Source organism: Petromyzon marinus, unplaced genomic scaffold, assembly GCF_048934315.1.
Source record: "Petromyzon marinus isolate PM22_M1 ecotype Great Lakes invasive population unplaced genomic scaffold, UKy_Petmar_22M1.pri1.0 PM_Scaffold_146, whole genome shotgun sequence".
In the NCBI taxonomy this organism is placed as follows: Eukaryota; Metazoa; Chordata; class Hyperoartia; order Petromyzontiformes; family Petromyzontidae; genus Petromyzon; species Petromyzon marinus.
In genome coordinates, this window is record NW_027423109.1 from 95591 (window position 1) to 119811 (window position 24221).

At 55.2% G+C, this 24221-nt stretch overlaps 1 long non-coding RNA gene across 1 annotated transcript; it reads left to right on the forward strand.

The window, feature by feature from the left end:
* Positions 1-19216: 19216 nt before the first annotated feature.
* Positions 19217-22780, forward strand: LOC142922713 (uncharacterized). The gene is made up of 2 exons (XR_012940252.1): positions 19217-20080; positions 20232-22780. It is a non-coding gene; the product is annotated as an uncharacterized LOC142922713 (long non-coding RNA).
* Positions 22781-24221: the final 1441 nt, after the last annotated feature.

Below are 24221 nucleotides of genomic sequence, written 5' to 3' on the forward strand. Positions count from 1 at the left end.
GACACGCACAGACTCATCACACAGAGACACCCACAGACTCACCACACAGAGACACCCACAGACTCACCACACAGAGACACCCACAGACTCACCACACAGAGACACCCACAGACTCACCACACAGAGACACACAGACTCACCACACAGAGACACCCACAGACTCACCACACAGAGACACCCACAGACTCACCACACAGAGACACCCACAGACTCACCACACAGAGACACGCACAGACTCACCACACAGAGACACCCACAGACTCACCACACAGAAACACCCACAGACTCACCACACAGAGACACCCACAGACTCACCACACAGAGACACCCACAGACTCATCACACAGAGACCCACAGACTCACCACAAAGAGACACCCACAGACTCACCACACAGAGACACCCACAGACTCACCACACAGAGACCCACAGACTCACCACACAGAGACACCCACAGACTCATCACACAGAGACCCACAGACTCACCACACAGAGACACCCACAGACTCACCACACAGAGACCCACAGACTCACCACACAGAGACACACAGACTCACCACACAGAGACACCCACAGACTCACCACACAGAGACACCCACAGACTCACCACACAGAGACACCCACAGACTCACCACACAGAGACCCACAGACTCACCACACAGAGACACCCACAGACTCACCACACAGAGACCCACAGACTCACCACACAGAGAGACCCACAGACTCACCACACAGAGACCCACAGACTCACCACACAGAGAGACCCACAGACTCACCACACAGAGACACGCACAGACTCACCACACAGAGACACCCACAGACTCACCACACAGAGACACCCACAGACTCACCACACAGAGACCCACAGACTCACCACACAGAGACACCCACAGACTCATCACACAGAGACCCACAGACTCACCACACAGAGACACCCACAGACTCACCACACAGAGACACCCACAGACTCACCACACAGAGACACCCACAGACTCACCACACAGAGACACCCACAGACTCACCACACAGAGACACACAGACTCACCACACAGAGACACCCACAGACTCACCACACAGAGACACCCACAGACTCACCACACAGAGACACGCACAGACTCACCACACAGAGACACCCACAGACTCACCACACAGAGACACCCACAGACTCACCACACAGAGACACCCACAGACTCACCACACAGAGACACCCACAGACTCATCACACAGAGACCCACAGACTCACCACACAGAGACACCCACAGACTCACCACACAGAGACACCCACAGACTCACCACACAGAGACCCACAGACTCACCACACAGAGACACCCACAGACTCATCACACAGAGACCCACAGACTCACCACACAGAGACACCCACAGACTCACCACACAGAGACCCACAGACTCACCACACAGAGACACACAGACTCACCACACAGAGACACCCACAGACTCACCACACAGAGACACCCACAGACTCACCACACAGAGACACCCACAGACTCACCACACAGAGACCCACAGACTCACCACACAGAGACACCCACAGACTCACCACACAGAGACCCACAGACTCACCACACAGAGAGACCCACAGACTCACCACACAGAGACCCACAGACTCACCACACAGAGAGACCCACAGACTCACCACACAGAGACACGCACAGACTCACCACACAGAGACACCCACAGACTCACCACACAGAGACACCCACAGACTCACCACACAGAGACCCACAGACTCACCACACAGAGACACCCACAGACTCATCACACAGAGACCCACAGACTCACCACACAGAGACACCCACAGACTCACCACACAGAGACACCCACAGACTCACCACACAGAGACACCCACAGACTCACCACACAGAGACCCACAGACTCATCACACAGAGACCCACAGACTCACCACACAGAGACACCCACAGACTCAACACACAGAGACCCACAGACTCACCACACAGAGACACACAGACTCACCACACAGAGACACCCACAGACTCACCACACAGAGACACCCACAGACTCACCACACAGAGACACCCACAGACTCACCACACAGAGACCCACAGACTCACCACACAGAGACACCCACAGACTCATCACACAGAGACCCACAGACTCACCACACAGAGACACCCACAGACTCACCACACAGAGACCCACAGACTCACCACACAGAGACACACAGACTCACCACACAGAGACACCCACAGACTCACCACACAGAGACACCCACAGACTCACCACACAGAGACACCCACAGACTCACCACACAGAGACACCCACAGACTCACCACACAGAGACACCCACAGACTCACCACACAGAGACCCATAGACTCACCACACAGAGACACCCACAGACTCACCACACAGAGACCCATAGACTCACCACACAGAGACACCCACAGACTCACCACACAGAGACACCCACAGACTCACCACACAGAGACACCCACAGACTCACCACACAGACACGCACAGACTCACCACACAGAGACCCACAGACTCACCACACAGAGACACCCACAGACTCACCACACAGAGACCCACAGACTCACCACATAGAGACCCACAGACTCACCACACAGAGACACCCACAGACTCACCACACAGAGACACCCACAGACTCACCACACAGAGACACCCACAGACTCACCACACAGAGGCCCACAGACTCACCACACAGAGACCCACAGACTCACCACATAGAGACCCACAGACTCACCACACAGAGACACCCACAGACTCACCACACAGAGACCCACAGACTCACCACACAGAGACCCACAGACTCACCACATAGAGACCCACAGACTCACCACACAGAGACACCCACAGACTCACCACACAGAGAGACCCACAGACTCACCACACAGAGACCCACAGACTCACCACACAGAGACACCCACAGACTCACCACACAGAGACACCCACAGACTCACCACACAGAGACACCCACAGACTCACCACACAGAGACACCCACAGACTCACCACACAGAGACCCATAGACTCACCACACAGAGACCCACAGACTCACCACACAGAGACACACAGACTCACCACACAGAGACACCCACAGACTCACCACACAGAGACCCACAGACTCACCACACAGAGACCCACAGATTCACCACACAGAGACCCACAGACTCACCACATAGAGACACCCACAGACTCACCACACAGAGACACCCACAGACTCACCACACAGAGACCCACAGACTCACCACACAGAGACCCACAGACTCACCACATAGAGACCCACAGACTCACCACACAGAGACACCCACAGACTCACCACACAGAGAGACCCACAGACTCACCACACAGAGACCCACAGACTCACCACACAGAGACACCCACAGACTCACCACACAGAGACACCCACAGACTCACCACACAGAGACCCACAGACTCACCACACAGAGACCCACAGACTCACCACACAGAGACACCCACAGACTCACCACACAGAGACACCCACAGACTCACCACACAGAGACACACAGACTCACCACACAGAGACACCCACAGACTCACCACACAGAGACACCCACAGACTCACCACACAGAGACACCCACAGACTCACCACACAGAGACACGCACAGACTCACCACACAGAGACACCCACAGACTCACCACACAGAGACACCCACAGACTCACCACACAGAGACACCCACAGACTCACCACACAGAGACACCCACAGACTCACCACACAGAGACACCCACAGACTCATCACACAGAGACCCACAGACTCACCACACAGAGACACCCACAGACTCACCACACAGAGACACCCACAGACTCACCACACAGAGACCCACAGACTCACCACACAGAGACACCCACAGACTCATCACACAGAGACCCACAGACTCACCACACAGAGACACCCACAGACTCACCACACAGAGACCCACAGACTCACCACACAGAGACACACAGACTCACCACACAGAGACACCCACAGACTCACCACACAGAGACACCCACAGACTCACCACACAGAGACACCCACAGACTCACCACACAGAGACCCACAGACTCACCACACAGAGACACCCACAGACTCACCACACAGAGACCCACAGACTCACCACACAGAGAGACCCACAGACTCACCACACAGAGAGACCCACAGACTCACCACACAGAGACCCACAGACTCACCACACAGAGAGACCCACAGACTCACCACACAGAGACACGCACAGACTCACCACACAGAGACACCCACAGACTCACCACACAGAGACACCCACAGACTCACCACACAGAGACCCACAGACTCACCACACAGAGACACCCACAGACTCATCACACAGAGACCCACAGACTCACCACACAGAGACACCCACAGACTCACCACACAGAGACACCCACAGACTCACCACACAGAGACACCCACAGACTCACCACACAGAGACACCCACAGACTCACCACACAGAGACACACAGACTCACCACACAGAGACACCCACAGACTCACCACACAGAGACACCCACAGACTCACCACACAGAGACACCCACAGACTCACCACACAGAGACACGCACAGACTCACCACACAGAGACACCCACAGACTCACCACACAGAGCCACCCACAGACTCACCACACAGAGACACCCACAGACTCACCACACAGAGACACCCACAGACTCATCACACAGAGACCCACAGACTCACCACACAGAGACACCCACAGACTCACCACACAGAGACACCCACAGACTCACCACACAGAGACCCACAGACTCACCACACAGAGACACCCACAGACTCATCACACAGAGACCCACAGACTCACCACACAGAGACACCCACAGACTCACCACACAGAGACACACAGACTCACCACACAGAGACACACAGACTCACCACACAGAGACACCCACAGACTCACCACACAGAGACACCCACAGACTCACCACACAGAGACACCCACAGACTCACCACACAGAGACCCACAGACTCACCACACAGAGACACCCACAGACTCACCACACAGAGACCCACAGACTCACCACACAGAGAGACCCACAGACTCACCACACAGAGACCCACAGACTCACCACACAGAGAGACCCACAGACTCACCACACAGAGACACGCACAGACTCACCACACAGAGACACCCACAGACTCACCACACAGAGACACCCACAGACTCACCACACAGAGACCCACAGACTCACCACACAGAGACACCCACAGACTCATCACACAGAGACCCACAGACTCACCACACAGAGACACCCACAGACTCACCACACAGAGACACCCACAGACTCACCACACAGAGACCCACAGACTCACCACACAGAGACACCCACAGACTCATCACACAGAGACCCACAGACTCACCACACAGAGACACCCACAGACTCACCACACAGAGACCCACAGACTCACCACACAGAGACACACAGACTCACCACACAGAGACACCCACAGACTCACCACACAGAGACACCCACAGACTCACCACACAGAGACACCCACAGACTCACCACACAGAGACCCACAGACTCACCACACAGAGACACCCACAGACTCATCACACAGAGACCCACAGACTCACCACACAGAGACACCCACAGACTCACCACACAGAGACCCACAGACTCACCACACAGAGACACACAGACTCACCACACAGAGACACCCACAGACTCACCACACAGCGACACCCACAGACTCACCACACAGAGACACCCACAGACTCACCACACAGAGACACCCACAGACTCACCACACAGAGACACCCACAGACTCACCACACAGAGACCCATAGACTCACCACACAGAGACACCCACAGACTCACCACACAGAGACCCATAGACTCACCACACAGAGACACCCACAGACTCACCACACAGAGACACCCACAGACTCACCACACAGAGACACCCACAGACTCACCACACAGACACGCACAGACTCACCACACAGAGACCCACAGACTCACCACACAGAGACACCCACAGACTCACCACACAGAGACCCACAGACTCACCACATAGAGACCCACAGACTCACCACACAGAGACACCCACAGACTCACCACACAGAGAGACCCACAGACTCACCACACAGAGACCCACAGACTCACCACACAGAGACACCCACAGACTCACCACACAGAGACACCCACAGACTCACCACACAGAGACCCACAGACTCACCACTCAGAGACCCACAGACTCACCACATAGAGACCCACAGACTCACCACACAGAGACACCCACAGACTCACCACACAGAGACCCACAGACTCACCACACAGAAACCCACAGACTCACCACATAGAGACCCACAGACTCACCACACAGAGACACCCACAGACTCACCACACAGAGAGACCCACAGACTCACCACACAGAGACCCACAGACTCACCACACAGAGACACCCACAGACTCACCACACAGAGACACCCACAGACTCACCACACAGAGACACCCACAGACTCACCACACAGAGACACCCACAGACTCACCACACAGAGACCCATAGACTCACCACACAGAGACCCACAGACTCACCACACAGAGACACACAGACTCACCACACAGAGACACCCACAGACTCACCACACAGAGACCCACAGACTCACCACACAGAGACCCACAGACTCACCACACAGAGACCCACAGACTCACCACATAGAGACACCCACAGACTCACCACACAGAGACACCCACAGACTCACCACACAGAGACCCACAGACTCACCACACAGAGACCCACAGACTCACCACATAGAGACCCACAGACTCACCACACAGAGACACCCACAGACTCACCACACAGAGAGACCCACAGACTCACCACACAGAGACCCACAGACTCACCACACAGAGACACCCACAGACTCACCACACAGAGACACCCACAGACTCACCACACAGAGACCCACAGACTCACCACACAGAGACCCACAGACTCACCACATAGAGACCCACAGACTCACCACACAGAGACACCCACAGACTCACCACACAGAGACCCACAGACTCACCACACAGAGACCCACAGACTCACCACATAGAGACCCACAGACTCACCACACAGAGACACCCACAGACTCACCACACAGAGAGACCCACAGACTCACCACACAGAGACCCACAGACTCACCACACAGAGACACCCACAGACTCACCACACAGAGACACCCACAGACTCACCACACAGAGACACCCACAGACTCACCACACAGAGACACCCACAGACTCACCACACAGAGACCCATAGACTCACCACACAGAGACCCACAGACTCACCACACAGAGACACACAGACTCACCACACAGAGACACCCACAGACTCACCACACAGAGACACGCACAGACTCACCACACAGAGACACCCACAGACTCACCACACAGAGACACCCATAGACTCACCACACAGAGACCCACAGACTCACCACACAGAGACCCACAGACTCACCACACAGAGACCCACAGACTCACCACACAGAGACCCATAGACTCACCACACAGAGACACCCACAGACTCACCACACAGAGACCCATAGACTCACCACACAGAGACCCACAGACTCACCACACAGAGACCCATAGACTCACCACACAGAGACACCCACAGACTCACCACACAGAGACCCATAGACTCACCACACAGAGACCCACAGACTCACCACACAGAGACACGCACAGACTCACCACACAGAGACACCCACAGACTCACCACACAGAGACATCCACAGACTCACCACACAGAGACACGCACAGACTCACCACACAGAGACACGCACAGACTCACCACACAGAGACCCACAGACTCACCACACAGAGACCCACAGACTCACCACACAGAGACACCCACAGACTCACCACACAGAGACACCCACAGACTCACCACACAGAGACACCCACAGACTCACCACACAGAGACACGCACAGACTCACCACACAGAGACCCATAGACTCACCACACAGAGACACCCACAGACTCACCACACAGAGACCCACAGACTCACCACACAGAGACACCTACAGACTCACCACACAGAGACCCATAGACTCACCACACAGAGACCCACAGACTCACCACACAGAGACCCACAGACTCACCACACAGAGACACGCACAGACTCACCACACAGAGACACCCATAGACTCACCACACAGAGACCCACAGACTCACCACACAGAGACACCCACAGACTCATCACACAGAGACACCCACAGACTCACCACACAGAGACACGCACAGACTCACCACACAGAGACACCCACAGACTCACCACACAGAGACACCCACAGACTCACCACACAGAGACACGCACAGACTCACCACACAGAGACACCCACGGACTCACCACACAGAGACACGCACAGACTCACCACACAGAGACCCACAGACTCACCACACAGAGACACCTACAGACTCACCACACAGAGACCCATAGACTCACCACACAGAGACCCACAGACTCACCACACAGAGACCCACAGACTCACCACACAGAGACACCCACAGACTCACCACACAGAGACACCCACAGACTCACCACACAGAGACACCCACAGACTCACCACACAGAGACACCCACAGACTCACCACACAGAGACCCATAGACTCACCACACAGAGACCCACAGACTCACCACACAGAGACACACAGACTCACCACACAGAGACACCCACAGACTCACCACACAGAGACACGCACAGACTCACCACACAGAGACACCCACAGACTCACCACACAGAGACACCCATAGACTCACCACACAGAGACCCACAGACTCACCACACAGAGACCCACAGACTCACCACACAGAGACCCACAGACTCACCACACAGAGACCCATAGACTCACCACACAGAGACACCCACAGACTCACCACACAGAGACCCATAGACTCACCACACAGAGACCCACAGACTCACCACACAGAGACCCATAGACTCACCACACAGAGACACCCACAGACTCACCACACAGAGACCCATAGACTCACCACACAGAGACCCACAGACTCACCACACAGAGACACGCACAGACTCACCACACAGAGACACCCACAGACTCACCACACAGAGACATCCACAGACTCACCACACAGAGACACGCACAGACTCACCACACAGAGACACGCACAGACTCACCACACAGAGACCCACAGACTCACCACACAGAGACCCACAGACTCACCACACAGAGACACCCACAGACTCACCACACAGAGACACCCACAGACTCACCACACAGAGACACCCACAGACTCACCACACAGAGACACGCACAGACTCACCACACAGAGACCCATAGACTCACCACACAGAGACACCCACAGACTCACCACACAGAGACCCACAGACTCACCACACAGAGACACCTACAGACTCACCACACAGAGACCCATAGACTCACCACACAGAGACCCACAGACTCACCACACAGAGACCCACAGACTCACCACACAGAGACACGCACAGACTCACCACACAGAGACACCCATAGACTCACCACACAGAGACCCACAGACTCACCACACAGAGACACCCACAGACTCATCACACAGAGACACCCACAGACTCACCACACAGAGACACGCACAGACTCACCACACAGAGACACCCACAGACTCACCACACAGAGACACCCACAGACTCACCACACAGAGACACGCACAGACTCACCACACAGAGACACCCACGGACTCACCACACAGAGACACGCACAGACTCACCACACAGAGACCCACAGACTCACCACACAGAGACACCTACAGACTCACCACACAGAGACCCATAGACTCACCACACAGAGACCCACAGACTCACCACACAGAGACCCACAGACTCACCACACAGAGACACGCACAGACTCACCACACAGAGACACCCATAGACTCACCACACAGAGACCCACAGACTCACCACACAGAGACACCCATAGACTCACCACACAGAGACACACAGACTCACCACACAGAGACCCACAGACTCACCACACAGACACCCACAGACTCATCACACAGAGACACCCACAGACTCACCACACAGAGACACGCACAGACTCACCACACAGAGACACCCACAGACTCACCACACAGAGACACGCACAGACTCACCACACAGAGACACCCACAGACTCACCACACAGAGACACGCACAGACTCACCACACAGAGACCCACAGACTCACCACACAGAGACACCTACAGACTCACCACACAGAGACCCATAGACTCACCACACAGAGACCCACAGACTCACCACACAGAGACCCACAGACTCACCACACAGAGACACGCACAGACTCACCACACAGAGACACCCATAGACTCACCACACAGAGACCCACAGACTCACCACACACAGACACCCATAGACTCACCACACAGAGACACACAGACTCACCACACAGAGACACCCACAGACTCACCACACAGAGACCCACAGACTCACCACACAGAGACCCACAGACTCACCACACAGAGACCCACAGACTCACCACACAGAGACCCACAGACTCACCACACAGAGACCCACAGACTCACCACACAGACACCCACAGACTCACCACACAGAGACCCACAGACTCACCACACAGAGACCCACAGACTCACCACACAGAGACACCCACAGACTCACCACACAGACACCCACAGACTCACCACACAGAGACCCACAGACTCACCACACAGAGACACCCACAGACTCACCACACAGAGACACACAGACTCACCACACAGAGACACGCACAGACTCACCACACAGAGACACGCACAGACTCACCACACAGAGACACCCACAGACTCACCACACAGAGACCCATAGACTCACCACACAGAGACCCACAGACTCACCACACAGAGACCCACAGACTCACCACACAGAGACACACAGACTCACCACACAGAGATACCCACAGACTCACCACACAGACACCCACAGACTCACCACACAGAGACCCACAGACTCACCACACAGAGACACCCACAGACTCACCACACAGACACCCACAGACTCACCACACAGAGACCCACAGACTCACCACACAGAGACCCACAGACTCACCACACAGAGACACCCACAGACTCACCACACAGAGACACACAGACTCACCACACAGAGACCCATAGACTCACCACACAGTGACACGCACAGACTCACCACACAGAGACCCACAGACTCGCCACACAGAGACCCACAGACTCACCACACAGAGACACACAGACTCACCACACAGAGACACCCACAGACTCACCACACAGAGACACCCACAGACTCACCACACAGAGACACGCACAGACTCACCACACAGAGACCCATAGACTCACCACACAGAGACACGCACAGACTCACCACACAGAGACACGCACAGACTCACCACACAGAGACACGCACAGACTCACCACACAGAGACACCCACAGACTCACCACACAGAGACACCCACAGACTCACCACACAGAGACACGCACAGACTCACCACACAGAGACACGCACAGACTCACCACACAGAGACACGCACAGACTCACCACACAGAGACACGCACAGACTCACCACACAGAGACACGCACAGACTCACCACACAGAGACACCCACAGACTCACCACACAGAGACACCCACAGACTCACCACACAGAGACACGCACAGACTCACCACACAGAGACACGCACAGACTCACCACACAGAGACACGCACAGACTCACCACACAGAGACACGCACAGACTCACCACACAGAGACACGCACAGACTCACCACACAGAGACCCACAGACTCACCACACAGAGACCCATAGACTCACCACACAGAGACCCACACACTCACCACACAGAGACCCATAGACTCACCACACAGAGACCCACAGACTCACCACACAGAGACACCCACAGACTCACCACACAGAGACACCCACAGACTCACCACACAGAGACACACAGACTCACCACACAGAGACAGACAGACTCAGCACACAGAGACCCACAGACTCATCACAGAGACCCACAGACTCACCACACAGACACGCACAGACTCACCACACAGAGACACCCATAGACTCACCACACAGAGACCCACAGACTCACCACACAGAGACCCACAGACTCACCACACAGAGACACCCACAGACTCACCACACAGAGACCCACAGACTCACCACACAGTGACACCCACAGACTCACCACACAGAGACACCCACAGACTCACCACACAGAGACACGCACAGACTCACCACACAGAGACACACAGACTCACCACACAGAGACCCACAGACTCACCACACAGAGACACCCACAGACTCACCACACAGAGACACCCACAGACTCACCACACAGAGACCCACAGACTCACCACACAGAGACACACAGACTCAGCACACAGAGACCCACAGACTCATCACAGAGACCCACAGACTCACCACACAGACACGCACAGACTCACCACACAGAGACACCCATAGACTCACCACACAGAGACCCACAGACTCACCACACAGAGACCCACAGACTCACCACACAGAGACACCCACAGACTCACCACACAGAGACCCACAGACTCACCACACAGTGACACCCACAGACTCACCACACAGAGACACCCACAGACTCACCACACAGAGACACGCACAGACTCACCACACAGAGACACACAGACTCACCACACAGAGACACACAGACTCACCACACAGAGACACGCACAGACTCACCACACAGAGACACCCACAGACTCACCACACAGAGACACCCACAGACTCACCACACAGAGACCCACAGACTCACCACACAGAGACACCCACAGACTCACCACACAGACACCCACAGACTCACCACACAGAGACCCACAGACTCACCACACAGAGACCCACAGACTCACCACACAGAGACACCCACAGACTCACCACACAGAGACACACAGACTCACCACACAGAGACCCATAGACTCACCACACAGTGACACGCACAGACTCACCACACAGAGACCCACAGACTCGCCACACAGAGACCCACAGACTCACCACACAGAGACACACAGACTCACCACACAGAGACACCCACAGACTCACCACACAGAGACACCCACAGACTCACCACACAGAGACACGCACAGACTCACCACACAGAGACCCATAGACTCACCACACAGAGACACGCACAGACTCACCACACAGAGACACGCACAGACTCACCACACAGAGACACGCACAGACTCACCACACAGAGACACCCACAGACTCACCACACAGAGACACCCACAGACTCACCACACAGAGACACGCACAGACTCACCACACAGAGACACGCACAGACTCACCACACAGAGACACGCACAGACTCACCACACAGAGACACGCACAGACTCACCACACAGAGACACGCACAGACTCACCACACAGAGACACCCACAGACTCACCACACAGAGACACCCACAGACTCACCACACAGAGACACGCACAGACTCACCACACAGAGACACGCACAGACTCACCACACAGAGACACGCACAGACTCACCACACAGAGACACGCACAGACTCACCACACAGAGACACGCACAGACTCACCACACAGAGACCCACAGACTCACCACACAGAGACCCATAGACTCACCACACAGAGACCCACACACTCACCACACAGAGACCCATAGACTCACCACACAGAGACCCACAGACTCACCACACAGAGACACCCACAGACTCACCACACAGAGACACCCACAGACTCACCACACAGAGACACACAGACTCACCACACAGAGACAGACAGACTCAGCACACAGAGACCCACAGACTCATCACAGAGACCCACAGACTCACCACACAGACACGCACAGACTCACCACACAGAGACACCCATAGACTCACCACACAGAGACCCACAGACTCACCACACAGAGACCCACAGACTCACCACACAGAGACACCCACAGACTCACCACACAGAGACCCACAGACTCACCACACAGTGACACCCACAGACTCACCACACAGAGACACCCACAGACTCACCACACAGAGACACGCACAGACTCACCACACAGAGACACACAGACTCACCACACAGAGACCCACAGACTCACCACACAGAGACACCCACAGACTCACCACACAGAGACACCCACAGACTCACCACACAGAGACCCACAGACTCACCACACAGAGACACACAGACTCAGCACACAGAGACCCACAGACTCATCACAGAGACCCACAGACTCACCACACAGACACGCACAGACTCACCACACAGAGACACCCATAGACTCACCACACAGAGACCCACAGACTCACCACACAGAGACCCACAGACTCACCACACAGAGACACCCACAGACTCACCACACAGAGACCCACAGACTCACCACACAGTGACACCCACAGACTCACCACACAGAGACACCCACAGACTCACCACACAGAGACACGCACAGACTCACCACACAGAGACACACAGACTCACCACACAGAGACACACAGACTCACCACACAGAGACACGCACAGACTCACCACACAGAGACACCCACAGACTCACCACACAGAGACACCCACAGACTCACCACACAGAGACACGCACAGACTCACCACACAGAGACACGCACAGACTCACCACACAGAGACACGCACAGACTCACCACACAGAGACACGCACAGACTCACCACACAGAGACACGCACAGACTCACCACACAGAGACACGCACAGACTCACCACACAGAGACCCACAGACTCACCACACAGAGACCCATAGACTCACCACACAGAGACCCACAGACTCACCACACAGAGACCCACACACTCACCACACAGAGACCCATAGACTCACCACACAGAGACACCCACAGACTCACCACACAGAGACACCCACAGACTCACCACACAGAGACACACAGACTCACCACACAGAGACACACAGACTCAGCACACAGAGACCCACAGACTCATCACAGAGACCCACAGACTCACCACACAGACACGCACAGACTCACCACACAGAGACACCCATAGACTCACCACACAGAGACCCACAGACTCACCACACAGAGACCCACAGACTCACCACACAGAGACACCCACAGACTCACCACACAGAGACCCACAGACTCACCACACAGTGACACCCACAGACTCACCACACAGAGACACCCACAGACTCACCACACAGAGACACGCACAGACTCACCACACAGAGACACACAGACTCACCACACAGAGACACACAGACTCAGCACACAGAGACCCACAGACTCATCACATCGACCCACAGACTCACCACACAGACACGCACAGACTCACCACACAGAGACACCCATAGACTCACCACACAGAGACCCACAGACTCACCACACAGAGACCCACAGACTCACCACACAGAGACACCCACAGACTCACCACACAGAGACCCACAGACTCACCACACAGTGACACCCACAGACTCACCACACAGAGACCCACAGACTCACCACACAGAGACACCCACAGACTCACCACACAGAGACACCCACAGACTCACCACACAGAGACACCCACAGACTCACCACACAGAGACCCATAGACTCACCACACAGAGACACCCACAGACTCACCACACAGAGACACGCACAGACTCACCACACAGAGACACACAGACTCACCACACAGAGACACCCACAGACTCACCACACAGAGACACCCATAGACTCACCACACAGAGACACACAGACTCACCACATAGAGACCCACAGTCTCACCACACAGAGACACCCACAGACTCACCACACAGAGACCCACAGACTCACCACACAGAGACACCTACAGACTCACCACAGAGAGACACCCACAAACTCACCACACAGAGACCCACAGACTCACCACACAGAGACCCATAGACTCACCACACAGAGACCCACAGACTCACCACACAGAGACCCACAGACTCACCACACAGAGACCCACAGACTCACCACACAGAGACCCACAGACTCACCACCAGAGACACCCACAGACTCACCACACAGAGGCACCCACAGACTCACCACACAGAGACACCCACAGACTCACCACACAGAGACCCACAGACTCACCACACAGAGACACCCACAGACTCACCACACAGAGACACCCATAGACTCACCACACAGAGACACACAGACTCACCACATAGAGACCCACAGTCTCACCACACAGAGACACCCACAGACTCACCACACAGAGACCCACAGACTCACCACACAGAGACCCACAGACTCACCACACAGAGACACCCACAGACTCACCACACAGAGACACACAGACTCACCACACAGAGACACCCACAGACTCACCACACAGAGACACCCACAGACTCACCACACAGAGACACCCACAGACTCACCACACAGAGACACCCACAGACTCACCACACAGAGACCCACAGACTCACCACACAGAGACACCTACAGACTCACCACAGAGAGACACCCACAGACTCACCACACAGAGACCCACAGACTCACCACACAGAGACCCACAGACTCACCACACAGAGACACCCACAGACTCACCACACAGAGACCCACAGACTCACCACACAGAGACACCCACAGACTCACCACACAGAGACCCACAGACTCACCACACAGAGACACACAGACTCACCACACAGAGACACCCACAGACTCACCACACAGAGACCCACAGACTCACCACACAGAGACACCCACAGACTCACCACACAGAGACACGCACAGACTCACCACACAGAGACACGCACAGACTCACCACACAGAGACCCACAGACTCACCACACAGAGACACCCACAGACTCACCACACAGAGACACCCACAGACTCACCACACAGAGACCCACAGACTCACCACACAGAGACACCCACAGACTCACCACACAGAGACCCACAGACTCACCACACAGAGACCCACAGACTCACCACCAGAGACACCCACAGACTCACCACACAGAGGCACCCACAGACTCACCACACAGAGACACCCACAGACTCACCACACAGACACCCACAGACTCAGCACACAGAGACACCCACAGACTCACCACACAGAGACACCCATAGACTCACCACACAGAGACACACAGACTCACCACATAGAGACCCACAGTCTCACCACACAGAGACACCCACAGACTCACCACACAGAGACCCACAGACTCACCACACAGAGACCCACAGACTCACCACACAGAGACACCCACAGACTCACCACACAGAGACACACAGACTCACCACACAGAGACACCCACAGACTCACCACACAGAGACACCCACAGACTCACCACACAGAGACACCCACAGACTCACCACACAGAGACACCCACAGACTCACCACACAGAGACCCACAGACTCACCACACAGAGACACCTACAGACTCACCACAGAGAGACACCCACAGACTCACCACACAGAGACCCACAGACTCACCACACAGAGACCCACAGACTCACCACACAGAGACACCCACAGACTCACCACACAGAGACCCACAGACTCACCACACAGAGACACCCACAGACTCACCACACAGAGACCCACAGACTCACCACACAGAGACACACAGACTCACCACACAGAGACACCCACAGACTCACCACACAGAGACCCACAGACTCACCACACAGAGACACCCACAGACTCACCACACAGAGACACGCACAGACTCACCACACAGAGACACGCACAGACTCACCACACAGAGACCCACAGACTCACCACACAGAGACACCCACAGACTCACCACACAGAGACACCCACAGACTCACCACACAGAGACCCACAGACTCACCACACAGAGACACCCACAGACTCACCACACAGAGACACCCACAGACTCACCACACAGAGACCCACAGACTCACCACACAGAGACCCACAGACTCACCACACAGAGACACCCACAGACCCACCACACAGAGACCCACAGACTCACCACACAGAGACCCACATACTCACCACACAGACACCCACAGACTCAGCACACAGAGACCCACAGACTCACCACACAGAGACACCCACAGACTCACCACACAGAGACACCCACAGACTCACCACACAGAGACACCCACAGACTCACCACACAGAGACCCACAGACTCACCACACAGAGACACCCACAGACTCACCACACAGAGACACAGAGACTCACCACACAGAGACACCCACAGACTCACCACACAGAGACCCATAGACTCACCACACAGAGACACCCACAGACTCACCACACAGAGACACCCACAGACTCACCACACAGAGACACCCACAGACTCACCACACAGAGACACCCACAGACTCACCACACAGAGACACCCACAGACTCACCACACAGAGACACCCACAGACTCACCACACAGAGACACCCACAGACTCTGGGAGTTATCGTTCTAAGCAGCTCGTGGCGGCCATGCTGTGGACCGCCCCTCGTACGCAGGTCGCCAACGGACGCGGAGGCCCGGGGACACGGAGACACGGGAACGGAGACACGGGGACACGGAGACACGGGAACGGAGACACGGGGACACGGACACACCGTGACGCGTGGACGCGGGGAGACGGAGAGACGGAGACACGGGGAGACGGGGAGACTGAGACACAGACACACGGACAAGCTGGGACGCGGGGAGATGGAGAGACGGAGACACGGGGAGACGGAGAGACGGAGACACGGGGAGACGGAGAGACGGAGACACGGGGAGACGGAGAGACGGAGACACGGGGAGACGGAGAGACGGAGACACGGGGAGACGGAGAGACGGAGACACGGGGAGACGGAGAGACGGAGACACGTGGAGACCGGCGCCCCTCCTGTTGTCGTCACTCGCTCCCGCGTCTCCAGGAGGGGGAGAACTCCTCGCGGGGTTCTCCTCTCGTCCCCGGCTGCTCCTCCCCTCCGCCGCCGCCTCCGCCGCCTCCGCCGCCTCTCTCCGCTGCGTCGCCGTCGTCGCCGTCGTCGTCGCCGTCCGACGAGGAGTGGGAGGAGCTCGAGGGGGACGAGGAGGGAGAGTGGGACCACGACCACGACCACGACCACGACGAGGAGGAGGAGGACGAGGAGCAGCAGGAGGAACTTCCCTGTGTGGGCCAAAATGGCGGCTGCGTGAGGAACGGTGAGACGGAGGAGATGGTGGAGGCGGAGGAGGAGGAGGAGGAGGAGGAGGCGGAGGAGGAGGAGGCGGAGGAGGAGGAGGAGGAGGCAGAGGAGGCGGCGGAGGCGGCGGAGGCGGCGGAGGCGGCGGAGGCGGTTCCCCTCCCCCACACCGCGGCCCTCCGCTCGCCATCCGCCAGCGGGCGGCGGCGGCCCCGGGGCCCCCCCCCACCGCGTCGTCGCCTTCAGCGGGCGTCCTGCCCCCCGGCGCCCGGCCGCTCCGGCCCCGCGGAGCGGCCGGCCCAGAGCCGGGCCCGGCCGCGGACCGCCACCGCCACCGCGGCCGCGGCCGCCACCGCCGCGCCGACGAGTAGGAGCGGCGGGAGGCGGAGCAGGTGGAGCAGCAGGAGCAGGAGGAGCAGGAGCAGGAGGCGGGTGGACGAGCTGCTGCTGCTGGAGCTGAGGGCGGCGCGGGCGGGCAGCGACCGTCGGCTGGACGAGCTGCTGGCGCTGGGCCGCGAGGCGCTGGGCCTGCAGCGGGAGCAGGGCCAGGCCCAGGGCCGCCTGCTCGGGGTCCTGGAGGAGGTGGCGGGCGCCCTGGGGCGGGGACGCGGGGCGCCGTAGTCGCCCGGTGGCGACGTACTCGTCGTCGTTGTTGTTGTTATTGTTGTTGTTGACGTTGTTGACGTTGTTGTTGTTGTCGTTGTTGACGTTGTTGAGGGTTTAATTACGTTGTTGTTGAGGGTTTAATTACGTTGTTGTTGTTGTTGAGGGTTTAATTACGTTGACGTTGTTGTTGTTGAGGGTTTAATTACGTTGACCTTGTTGAGGGTTTATTTACATTGTTGTTGTTGTTGAGGGTTTAATTACGTTGTTGACGTTGTTGAGGGTTTGATTACGTTGTTGACGTTGTTGTTGAGGGTTTAATTACGTTGTTGTTGTTGTTGTTGAGGGTTTAATTACGTTGTTGTTGTTGTTGTTGAGGGTTTAATTACGTTGTTGTTGTTGTTGTTGAGGGTTTAATTACGTTGTTGTTGTTGAGGGTTTAATTACGTTGACGTTGTTGAGGGTTTATTTACATTGTTGTTGTTGTTGAGGGTTTAATTACGTTGTTGACATTGTTGAGGGTTTGATTACGTTGTTGACGTTGTTGTTGAGGGTTTAATTACGTTGTTGTTGTTGTTGAGGGTTTAATTACGTTGACGTTGTTGTTGATGGTTTTATTACGTTGTTGTTGAGGGTTTAATTACGTTGTTGTTATTATATTCTTAGTTTTTTCGGTAAAGTCACGTTGATGATGACTGTTTGAGTTATGGTCGAAACGTCGTGAGAATTTTTTATTGTTTTATATATATTTTGTTATTTTGTTGTTTCTCTTCAACGTGACTTTACCGAAAAAACTAAGAATATGAATTACTGCAGTCACGAAAGCTTTAAATCAAAATACGTTGTTGTTGTTGTTGAGGGTTTAATTTTGTTTGGGCCGGGCGAGGTGAGTAAGATGGTGAGTTGGTGGTTGAGTTGGTGGGTGAGTAAGATGGTGAGTGGTGAGTGGGTGGTTGAGTAAGATGGTGAGTGGGTGGTTGAGTGAGTGGGTGGTTGAGTAAGATGGTGAGTGGGTGGTTGAGTGAGTGGGTGGTTGAGTAAGATGGTGAGTGGTCGGCTACATACGGCGCGAAAGGAGTTGGTACGTACGTTGGCGGTGTGTACGTACGTACGGTGGCGGTGTGTACGTACGGTGGCAGTGTGTACGTACGTTGGCGGTGTGTATGTACGTTGGCGGTGTGTATGTACGTTGGCGGTGTGTACGTACGTTGGCGGTGTGTACGTACGTACGTTGGCGGTGTGTACGTACGTACGTTGGCAGTGTGTACGTATGGTGGCGGTGTGTACGTACGTACGTTGGCGGTGTGTACGTACGTTGGCGGTGTGTACGTACGGTGGCGGTGTGTACGTACGTACGTTGGCGGTGTGTACGTACGTTGGCGGTGTGTACGTACGTTGGCGGTGTGTACGTACGTTGGCGGTGTGTACGTACGTTGGCGGTGTGTACGTACGTACGTTGGCGGTGTGTACGTACGTTGGCGGTGTGTACGTGCGTACGTGCGGTGGCGGTGGACAAGTGAAGACGATGGCGATGGCACGACTCCTCAGAAATCCGGTCACGTGGTGCACGATGGAGGCTGCTTTTTGGGGTTAGGTCGCATGAATATAAAACGCGCCGTTAAAGCCGCCCGCCGACACGGCCACCGACACGGCCAACTCGTGTAAGGGTTGTGTCACGTGAACAGAACGTGTTGCCAATTCGTCACTAGTACAGCACTGGTGTAGTGTATAGTGTAGTGTAGTATACTAGTACAGCACTGGTGTATAGTGTGGTATACTAGTACAGCGCTAGTGTAGTGTATATAGTGTAGTGTGTAGTGTAGTATACTAGTACAGCACTAGTGTAGTGTATATAGTGTAGTGTATAGTGTAGTATACTAGTACAGCACTAGTGTAGTGTATATAGTGTAGTGTGTAGTGTAGTGTACTAGTACAGCACTAGTGTATAGTGTAGTGTACTAGTACAGCACTAGTGTAGTGTATAGTGTAGTATACTAGTACAGCTGTAGTGTATAGTGTAGTGTATAGTGTACTGTACTAGTACAGCACTAGTGTATAGTGTAGTGTACTAGTACAGCACTAGTGTATAGTGTAGTATACTAGTACAGCACTAGTGTAGTGTATATAGTGTAGTGTGTAGTGTAGTATACTAGTACAGCACTAGTGTAGTGTATATAGTGTAGTGTGTCGTGTAGTATACTAGTACAGCACTAGTGTAGTGTATATAGTGTAGTGTGTAGTGTAGTATACTAGTACAGCACTAGTGTAGTGTATATAGTGTAGTATACTAGTACAGCACTAGTGTATAGTGTAGTATACTAGTACAGCACTAGTGTATAGTGTAGTGTATAGTGTAGTGTATAGTGTAGTATACTAGTACAACACTAGTGTATAGTGTAGTGTATAGTGTAGTATACTAGTACAGCACTAGTGTATAGTGTTGTGTATAGTGTAGTATGTAGTGTATAGTGTATTGTATAGTAGTGTATTGTGTAGTGTATAGTGTCATAGTGTATAGTGTAGTAGTGTATAGTGTAGTATACTAGTACAGCATTAGTGTGTAGTGTAGTGTATAGTAGTGTATAGTGTAGTGTATAGTGTAGTATACTAGTACAGCACTAGTGTATAGTGTAGTGTACTAGTACAGCACTAGTGTAGTGTATAGTGTAGTAGTGTATAGTGTAGTGTATAGTAGTGTATAGTGTAGTATACTAGTACAGCACTAGTGTGTAGTGTATAGTAGTGTATAGTGTAGTGTATACTGTAGTATACTAGTACAGCACACAGATTTTTGCGCGCACATTTACGTGATCCAACCCCACCAAAAAAAAAACCTCTCGTGGATGACATTGGTCGCGAAAGCCCTACTGCTCCGTGTGAAACCGACTCGCCGGTTTTGTGCTGGAGAGTAAAACCCACAACACACTTGCAGCTCGAGTACCGTTACCCTTCACCAAGCTACTCACAGCCAGCGTCATCATCATCATCGGCATCATCAGCATCATCATCATCGGGCTACTTGGCTTAACGGGGACGCGTTTGCAACCACGCCATCTTCTTAACCCCCGCAACAACAACAACAAAAACAACAACAACAACAACCAGCCTCCGTCGTGGATAGAAGTATGGGTCGTCGCGTGAAGCCTCCCGCAACCACGACTGCGAGTCGCCTCCTGTGCCACTGTGAGCCCAGTGCATGGCCCTGGCCCGTGGCCCCTGGCCCCTGGGCCCCTGGCCCCTGGCCCCTGGCCCCTAGCCCCTGGCCCCCGGGCCTACTTGTCCCTCTTCTTCACCCCCTAGGGGGTCACGAGACTACAGCGGGGAGCTCTCTCCGCCTTGAACCTCGTGCACGGCTGCATGCCCGCGGCGCCCTGTCGCTTTACGGCGGCTTCGTCTGACCGGACTCTTCGGCTTGACCGTTGTCTCCGCAACCGCTCCTCCTGATTTTCTGGCCTCCGCGGTTTGCTAACCCGCACGGCAACTCCGCCCGCACGGCTTTCAAAGACGCGGTCCCCCGGCTCGACAGCGTCCATTAGAAGCGCCGTCGCCCCGGAAGTTTCTGTTTCTACTTCACCTGAAGAGGGCCACTTTTGTCTTGTCGGGGTGGGGGGGGGGGCGCGAATTTTATTTCATTACGGTTTTTTTATTTTATTTTTTTCTTTCTCCATCGTTCTGCTTCTTCGGGGGTCGCTTGGAGTTTCGCGAGGCCCAGTTGTTTTTTGCGGCCCTGGCGTTGCGGCATGAACCTGCCGAGGCTTGAGCTCTCGCAGCTTTTGGCAGGTGACGGTCGCGGTAATGTCCCAGCGTGTCCTCGAGCGACCTGCCCCAACTCGCCCGCCGACGACAACGTGCTCAGTCTGCTCAGGGGGGGGGGGGGGCTCCCACCTTCCGTGGGAGCCCCCCCCCTCCCCTGAGCGGCGTGTCGCATTGTTGGTGCCCTATGGGGTGGGGCGGGCGGGCGGGCGGGCGGTGTGCCTCTCGCCCAAAACCAAATCCAGTTGGGGTGAAGACTGCCGGCGGGAGCACGGAGCTCCCGCCGGCGTGGCTCTCTCGGGGTCTTTGGGGGGCGGGGGGGGGGGTTGGGGGGCCCACGCACGATCCTCTATCCACCGCCGCAAGGTCACGGCACTAAGCGGGAGCGGCGGCCGAAGTCGCTCGAGAGCTACGAGAAACCGCCACCCTTTATTATTTTTTTTGTATTTTTTTTACTTACCTACGCGTAACCGCTTGACCGGCGGGAAACGCCATTTGCCGTGGAGCGTCGAACCCGGACCTTGGGGACGTTTTTTTTTTACAATCGAGAGAGGGCGCATCTTTTAGATTTAGAAGTTTTTGTCGTTGACGGCATGGATGCGGTACTTTCTTCTTTTTCCTTTGGGTTTCTTTTTTGGGCGAAGTTGGCGAAGCAGGTGTCGCGTGAAATGGCTGAAATCGCGGCGTTCCGGGCAGTGATACGAGCGTCGTGATTTGATTCGATTTTACTTCATGCCTGCCGCGGACTTTTCGCCGAAACGAAACGGAGCGTCGGTGCCGCGTGGCTGT